At 35.7% G+C, this 8,803-nt stretch overlaps 1 pseudogene; it reads left to right on the forward strand.

Annotated features, from left to right (window-relative positions):
• The first annotated feature begins 3,620 nt into the window (after positions 1–3,620).
• Positions 3,621–7,932, forward strand: LOC116107785 (annotated as a pseudogene).
• The last annotated feature ends 871 nt before the right edge of the window (positions 7,933–8,803 follow it).

The following is an 8,803-nucleotide window of genomic DNA, read 5'->3' on the forward strand; positions in this document are numbered from 1 at the left end:
ATGAATTATAGCCAATTTAGTGTTTGTATGTGCATGCATGAATATGATAGCTTGTGATCTTGATATGAGTTTGTAAATGGTAGAGAATGACATGTCCAAATGCCATATTGCATTCTTGCATTTAAGCATTTGAATTTAGAAAGAATAACAAGAATAAGCCAATCTACATGCATACATACATATATGAGAACACTAAAGAACAAAGAAAAAAAAATCCATTATAGATTCAATTATTAAAGAAAAGAAAAGAAACTGAATTCTTATTTAAAAGAAAGATAAGATAAGAGAAGATTGTTGCGATGGGGAACCCGTGAGTGACAGAGAAACATAATAGCCCCACATGCACACCGCCTTCAGTGAGTGGCCTCAGAATAGAAAGAAGAATTTGTACAATCTGTTAGAAGTGCATGTGGATGAGGACTGTACCCCGAAAGAATTTAATAATACACTCACACGGCCAGGGTTCTGAATCCATGCTTCAACCGAGTCCGATCGGCAAACCAAAATATAAGAGAATAGAAAGAATAGAAAGAAAGAAAGAAACACATAAAAAGAAAGAAAACAGAAAAGAAAAAGCATCTCAAATGGATTTGTGCATATGCATTATGCCATTTCTACTATCCAGAATTAGTTTTACTAATTCTGCTTACATATCAGTAAGTGAGAAATTAGAATCCTAGAGAGAGTAGAGAAGAATAGAGAAGTTTGATGTAAAGAAAGAAATTCAGAATATGAGTAACGGAGGAAGAAGGGTAGCGTAGTGGGTTTACTTACTGGACAATTAGTGCTCACTCCGTTGATTTTATTGTTTTTGCAGGTAATAGATGAGATGCGGTCAGATGGAATGTCAAAAAGCGGAGGAGTTTGGCAACACTGTCTAATTGTACCTTGAGTTTATTTTTGCGAGACTTTGTCACTTGATATAAAAATTTGTATATGAAAGTAAAGTTATTTTGGGCCCACTATCTTATACTTATATACATATATGTTCTTCTATGACATATTTAGTGAGTTTCACTTTATATTTCCCAAAGTATACTAGCTAGAGAGAACTATTACATTTCTTCTGCAAGGCACAATTCTTCAATTGTTAGTGGATGGCGTACGAATCTACCAAATACGATGAGGTTACTATACCGAGCCAGCAACACGTAGAGCAGCAGATGCCCGAGTGGAACAAGTATACCTTCCTGCACCTCGGGAACTTGACTCCAAAAAGGACTTCTCTGCCGATTCGCCTCGCTTAACACTAGGAGATAGTTCCTCTCCTCCTCCGGCAGCGTGAGAATTGCTCAGCTTCTTTCCTCGGTGCAAAACCTGGCAAGTGTCTGTTGTAGTTGAGATCGACAAAAGAAGAGACAATGAGATTAAGTACTAACACTTGAAACAGAAACCAAGCCTTATCACCTGTCGATTGCCAGAAGAATGGGATGCCCTCAGCTCCTCCGGGTCCAAAAACCATTTCACCCCTGACAAAAAAGTACCCATCCTTCCACTTTTTGTCATACGTCTTTAGCCCCGCCACCAAATGCTTCCGGTTGTGCCGAAGCATGAAAAGATAGCAACCCTTCTTCTTATCATGCTCCTTTAGGTAGTACGAAAGGAGCAGATCCATTACCTTAAACTCAACTCCGAGCTGAGCGCCCAAACACTCTATTGACATGAGTAACCGCCAGACATTCGGCATCAACTGGCTTGGTGCGATACCGTAATGACTCAACACTTTAGGAACTAGCCGGGGAATGGGGAAACACATCCCCTCCACCAAGGTTTGCTCGTAGATGCTTATCTAGCCTAGCACATACCAGTTGACTCTTTCGAACCGGCTCGGTACTCTCATCTCTATCTAAGCTAGAATATTGTATAAATACTAAAGCTTCAATAGTTCCACTGGCTCAATCTGAGATGGAGGATTGTCAACTAACATTCCCAAATTGAGTCGGTTCTGCTTGTCTCCACCAATACCACTGGTCGATGGAACCTCGCTACCATCGGCACGACCCACATTGGCGGCATCCCTCGACTTTAACTCATTGCTAGACCATTTGTCGGTAGACCTATCATCGCTCGACTCTACGTCAGACCCGCTCAGCTCATCGCCAGGACGAAAGGCGATACTCACCCTTCTGGATGGAGTTGCCTCATCGCCTTCCAACATCACCGCCATGGTCAGTGCATCCTCATATTTGTTCCTTTCGGACATCACTACTTTGCTTCATAAACTTCAATCTTCCTCCACCTCGATGCCGTCCAAGTACCCTAGTACTCGACCCCACTCGGCTCAAATCCTGATCCGAACTAAAGCCCCTCTCACTACGTATTGCTCTCGGACCCAACCGAAAAACTGCCCCATTTCACCAGATAGTAGTCCAAAATTCCTAGAAACCACCCTCTCTCCAAGAAATGCAGGATTTCGAACCAAAAACAAGCTAAAACACCCCAAAACAGTATCCTAAACCTTCGTTTCCTCACCTTTCTTGACACAAAAACAAAGAAAAATCAAGAAAAAAGACAAAAGAAGCAAAGATTTACCGGATTCAAGAGCAGAAAATTCAAAACTCCCAAAGAAAACAAGCGAAACTCGATATTCTCTCTCTCCTAAATGAACTTGAGTTGGGTCATCCCCCGAGTTAAACTGAACTGGGTCCGGCCCATTCACCCATAGCAGTCCATAACGAGGATCAGAATCCTAACCAAACTCCTCTCTACCGACAAAGCCTCGACAGATAGGCAAAGAATCCAATCTCTTCGCTAAAAGAGATCAAATAGGATTCAGAGTCCTATTAGGATTCGGGCCCCTGCGGTTCACTATATGAGCTAAGGTCAGCCCATCGTTAGAGGCATCATGAGAACACCATACTACTCACATCGCCGAATTCATAACCTACTTCAATCTCTTGGCATTGCTTGGACTCCTTTAGAGACGTTAGGAGGCATCTCGCAGATCCACCAAGGTTGTCAGTGGCTCACTTCATAGGATTCATTCTTCAACTAGATTGTAAATTTTAGCGTTTATAGTTTATTTTTGGGAGAGAATGGAAGGATTATGTGCATTGTTATGTTTGAAGCTTGGCTTGAAAGGAAGAATTTAAATTAATATGAATAGTAAAATCTTGAAATCCAACAATAACAACAAGAAATCATAAAATAAATAATTAATGTGAATATAGACAGATGAGAAAGAAACCAATTAATTAATGTGAAGTGAGAACAATATAAATAGCAATATAATAAATATTATAATAAAAGAATCAAAATCTTCTCTCACTATATCCCTTCTCCTTTGGCAGGTCATTAACATTCTTTCTAATTAAATACATATTTTTATAAATTGGGCTGTGCTTTCTAATTAAATACCTTATCTGGTGCAATATGATTAATGAGTTCATTAACTTCATTAGCACTTTTAAAACGCAATTTTTTTTTAATTAATTTTCACAAAAATTGAAACATAAACTTATCTGGTAATTTAAAATTTGTAAAAAAACTTGCATTTAATCAAACGTCGACTAAGAATTGCATATATTTATAGCCTAAAAGCCACTCTTCAATCGTTCATTTGTAATTTCTCACAACACATTCTGTATATGCAAGCTCCTGTGCTTGCATGAAAATAACAAATGGCAAAAAGTGTCTCAATGCTTGTAGCTGCACTTGTTGTTTTATTTGTATTAAGAATAGCGTGTAGTATTGTTGATTTACTTGTATCGAGATTAGCGTGTTGTAGTAGAGATGATATTCATATTCCCACCACTCTTGACGGACCTTTCAAGCCTTTTACGAAACCTCTCGACAAGAGTTACCGAGGAAACGCCATTGACTTGCCTCACACCGACCCTCGTGTTCAGAGAACAGTCCAGGGGTTTGAGCCTGAACAAATCTCCGTCTCTCTCTCTTCAACCTATGACTCCGTTTGGATATCTTGGATCACAGGTCTCCTTCTTTTCATCAGTTGATTTTTCTTTATTGCTAGCTTTTATTTCATTTCATGTTCATTGTATAGATCAAGAAGATAAGATAATTTGATGGCAAATATGGTTGCAACTTGCAAGAAGATAAGATTAAGTTGTTAGCTTGACTTTTCCGGTATATATAAAACCGATAATGTTCTTCATAGAATTGCAAAAAGGAATCATTTGTGTTTTTAAGAGTCAACAGAGAAAATGATGGTATGCACTTATTCAATTTCGACGACAGGCGATAGATTTTTTGTTTTCATTTCTAAATTCTAATGTAATCTCGCCTTACAAAATGAGTGTAGCGGCCTCCCTTGCAAGTAATGTGTTTTGAGGATATGAGCTTTCATGATGTTCATATTTTCCCAAAAAAAAATTTTTCACAAATTTAATAAAGGTTTTCTTTTTTAAAGAGAAAAATAATCCATATATATTTACTTTTTAATTTAATTTATTTGGACCATCGACATTTCTAGTATTGCCGTAAATTAAGGTTTTTTTTGTTTTTTTGTTTTTTTTTCTATTTTATTTTATAATTCTGTGTTTTAGCAAATTAAGATAGTCTAGAGAGATTTACTTTTAAATGGGGTCGTAAAGTTATTCTGTATGCATAAATACAGAAATAAACATGGAGAGAATATTTAATTTGCATATAACAGATAATAAATCTCTGCAGAATACTTAAGGAAAGTATGAATCAATCACTCAATAAGTACTCTCGCACTTAGAACAGAAAATAGGAATAAATTGTGATTAAGGAACCAAAATGATTACTAATTATTGTAAAAATGAGAGGTTATCTGATCAATAAAAAATGTCCTCTTCTTTTTAATTTTTTTTAATTTCTTTTTCTAATTTTATGAGAAGGTTCTACGTACCAGGACATTAGATAACAATGGAATGATCCCCTTGGTGAAGGAATATACTAGAAGGAATGGTTAATGCATAAATTGATTTATTCATACAGATGACCATTGCATCTTTATCTTATTGTAGGCTATTGTATTATGGTCACTTGTCCTTTGGAATCTAATTAACTGATAAAGCTCGAATTGAATTTTCAGGGGATTTCCAAATTGGTGACAACATACAACCATTAGATCCAAAATCTGTGGCAAGCTTTGTTCAATATGGAACACTAAGATTTCCATTGATTCATCAGACAACAGGGTATTCCCAAGTTTACAGTCAACTTTATCCTTTTAAAGGCCTTAAAAACTACACTTCTGGAATCATACACCATGTTCGTCTCAGAGGTATAGCTTCAATTATAACTGAGAAATGACTACTCTTTCTAATGTTATACCGAATTGATTTATTCTGTCTTTTTCTTTAAATACACATATGCTCCAAAATTGAGTCTTCCCTTATTTTATATAGAATCTTATAGACCGAAAGATATTCATTATACATTTTATTTACGAAATTTGAGAGGTAATTCACATGTTCATTATGTGGTTTGGGCAGGGTTGAAACCAAACACCTTGTATTATTATCAATGTGGAGATCCTTCAATACCAGCAATGAGTGATATCTATTACTTTAGAACAATGCCTGATTCCAATCACAGAAGTTACCCAAGTAGAATTGCAATTGTTGGGGACCCGGGGCTCACTTACAATACAACTTCAACAGTCAGCCACATGATAAGCAACCATCCTGATCTTATTCTCTTAGTTGGTGATGTAAGTTATGCAAACATGTATCTTACTAATGGAACTGGGGCTAATTGTTATTCTTGCTCATTTCCGCAATCTCCCCTTCAAGAAACCTATCAACCTCGTTGGGATTATTGGGGAAGGTAAAACTTCGCATTGGTATTCTTTGATTTTTTTCACTTCTTGAATTCGGAAACTTATGAAAGCAATGTCATAAAAAGTTTAAGAGACTGCTTCTGCCAATTTCTGAGAATTTTGGTTTGTTAACAGATTTATGCAGCCTCTATTGTCTAAAGTTCCAATAATGGTTGTAGAAGGGAACCATGAGTATGAAGAGCAGGCTGAAAATAAGACTTTTGTTGCTTACAGTTCTCGATTTGCATTCCCTTACAAAGAGAGCGGATCCCCATCGACATTCTATTATTCTTTCAATGCAGGCGGGATACATTTTATCATGCTTGGTGCTTACATTTCCTATGACAAATCAGGTGAACCTGTCCCTTCTCTTTCTGTATTCCATATCCAGTACATATTTATGGCTAATGATCCTGTTCTAGTTTCTCTACTACAGGGGAAACATACAAGTGGTTGAAAGACCTGGCTAAGGTTTATAGAGAAGTGCCTCCATGGTGGGCAACGTGGCACCCTCCTTGGTATAGCACCTACACCGCGCATTACAGAGAACCGAATGTATGCGAGTAGCAATGGAAGAATTACTATACCAGTATAGTGTTGACATAGTCTTTAATGGACAGTAAGTGTAATGCATACCTCGTCCTTTTCTGTTTAATTTCAACAAATTTTTTGCATACTGAAGGGATTTTGGACACATTTAACAGGTTCATGCCTATGAGAGATCAAACCGGTATATAACTACACTTTGGACCCTTGTGGTCCTGTATATATAATAGTAGGTGGTGGTGGCAATCGAGAAAGAATGGCGATTACATATGCTGATGAGATGGAAACTGTCCGAAACCATCAAGCACTACAGAAAAATATTGGGTGGCTTCTGTGCATTCAATTTTACATCAGGGCCAGCGGCGGGTAAATTTTGCTGGGACCGGCACCTGATTATAGTGCTTATCGCGAAGTAGCTTTGGTCATGGTATTCTAGAGGTCTATCTCACTCTCTCTCTTTGCTTCACACGCACATAATACACAAACTCAATATTTCCAAATTCCAGATTAATTTCTCCTACTGCTTGGTGAATTAACTTAGGAATATATGTTAGTTACTCAATGCCTTGCTCCGTAAGTAACAAAAGGGTTTAGACATCATGATTCTTTAACAATTCTTAAGAATGAAAAGTTTCTTTCGAAGGTGAATACAAGCAGCAAGCTTTGAAATCAATAACATTCTAAGTTTATTTCCATCATTCAACATTACAACTTGCTAGTACGTGATATCTTGTATTAGACTTCCAAAATACTAAATAGAAGTTTCAGTTAAATAGTCTCATATAACATTGAATTTTCTGAATAGTAATGGCGTTACGTGGGTTGCAGGTGAAAATGAGACTCATGCTTTGTGACATGGCATCGGAATCAGGATTTGTATACAGTGCTGGAGATATAATTTATATAGTGAGACAACCTGAGAGGTGCCCAGTTGAACCAGGTAAACAAACAAGCTTTAGATTCATTGCATTTCCAACTTCTATGAAACTAGTTAGCTATACCCCTGAACCAAAAAAATCAGTAATGTATACATAACCCCATATATTCAACAAGAAAGCCTTACATGTTGCAGTAATTATCTTGCATTATGTTATATTAATCATATGAATGTACCTGATTGCCGATTAACAATTGAGAGTACGAAAAAATGCAATGTTTGCATCACCTAAGTTTGTAAAGGTAGATAATTTCACATTATATTGTCACTAATTTGTAAAATGTTTCCTTATAATAGTTCTATAATATGAATAGAAAAAGAAAAAAAAAAAGGAACAAGTTCCGAGGGTTCTGGATTCTAAAAAAAGTAATAATAATGTCTCTTTTTTTTTTTTTTTTTTTTTTTTTTTTTTTTTTTTTTTTTAACCAAACTGTTAGTTTCAAAAACAAATGGGCCTTGGGTTAGATTAGCTCAAATCTCAGAAGCAATTATGTAATTCCATTGCATAAAGAATAGATGGACAAAAAAATTAATTAATTTGTTTTGATTTTTAATTTGGCTTTGATGATGCTCAGGCATAGAGACACAAAGAACAAGGCATAGTGATAGAGAAGACAGAGGAAAACGTACAGCATCGAAGGAGCATTTAGTTATAATCTTTTACATTTTATTTGCAACGTTTAATCAAATGTTTGATTAATTTGTGAAATTAGAAATAAACTGTCCGTTATTTATATACAACCTTCTTGTATTAAATTGCTCTTTCTATTTTTGGTTGATTTTAATGCCAATTAGTTAAATATTTTACTTGTTTAAGCATTGATTCCTCTAATGTGTTCTATTTATTAATAAAAAAAGTCTTCTATTCTAGGTATGTATACTTTACTCTTATAAGAATACTCATTGTTATAAAGTTTCGGGTAATAATAGCATAGACTTTATCCAACGTGACATTTTATAGTAATGCTACATTTAGTATTTTAATAAATGTGGTAATTTATAGGGAAAATATTAATTTCAGTCAATCATCATATAGGGACAAAATCAAAATGAGGACACATGTTTATAAAACGAATAAAAAAGATGCACAAGTTTCAAAAAAAAAAACAAAAATATGACACTTAACCCAAAAAAAAATGAGTTATGATATGCAAAAGCTTATTATACCCTTATTCGTTATCTTTTATGATATTGACTATTATGATATGGTTTCAAAATAATGGTTTAATGTATAGGATACCTACAGTCAAGTTTGGAGAATAATCGAAGAATCTGGAGTGTGTAATTCACAATTGAAGTGTGTAAACTGATTTTCTTAACATTGAATTAGAAATGTTTTACAAATCCCTAGTACAGTGGTTAAGAGAGAGAGCTAAGACAGTTTTAGAGGAAGAACATTCTTCAACTGATTATAACTAAAAGTACAAAACGACATCGAATAGGTCTTTTACACAAAGACCCCATTACTTTAAGGAATGACATTCTGACTTTTTTCCTCTTATATCCTAACATTCTCCCTTAAACCAGGCCCGACTTAACCCCTAGGCACCTGCCTAGGGCCCCCAAAAAAG

Source organism: Pistacia vera, unplaced genomic scaffold (genome assembly GCF_008641045.1).
Source record: "Pistacia vera cultivar Batoury unplaced genomic scaffold, PisVer_v2 Contig548, whole genome shotgun sequence".
Lineage (NCBI taxonomy): Eukaryota > Viridiplantae > Streptophyta > Magnoliopsida > Sapindales > Anacardiaceae > Pistacia > Pistacia vera.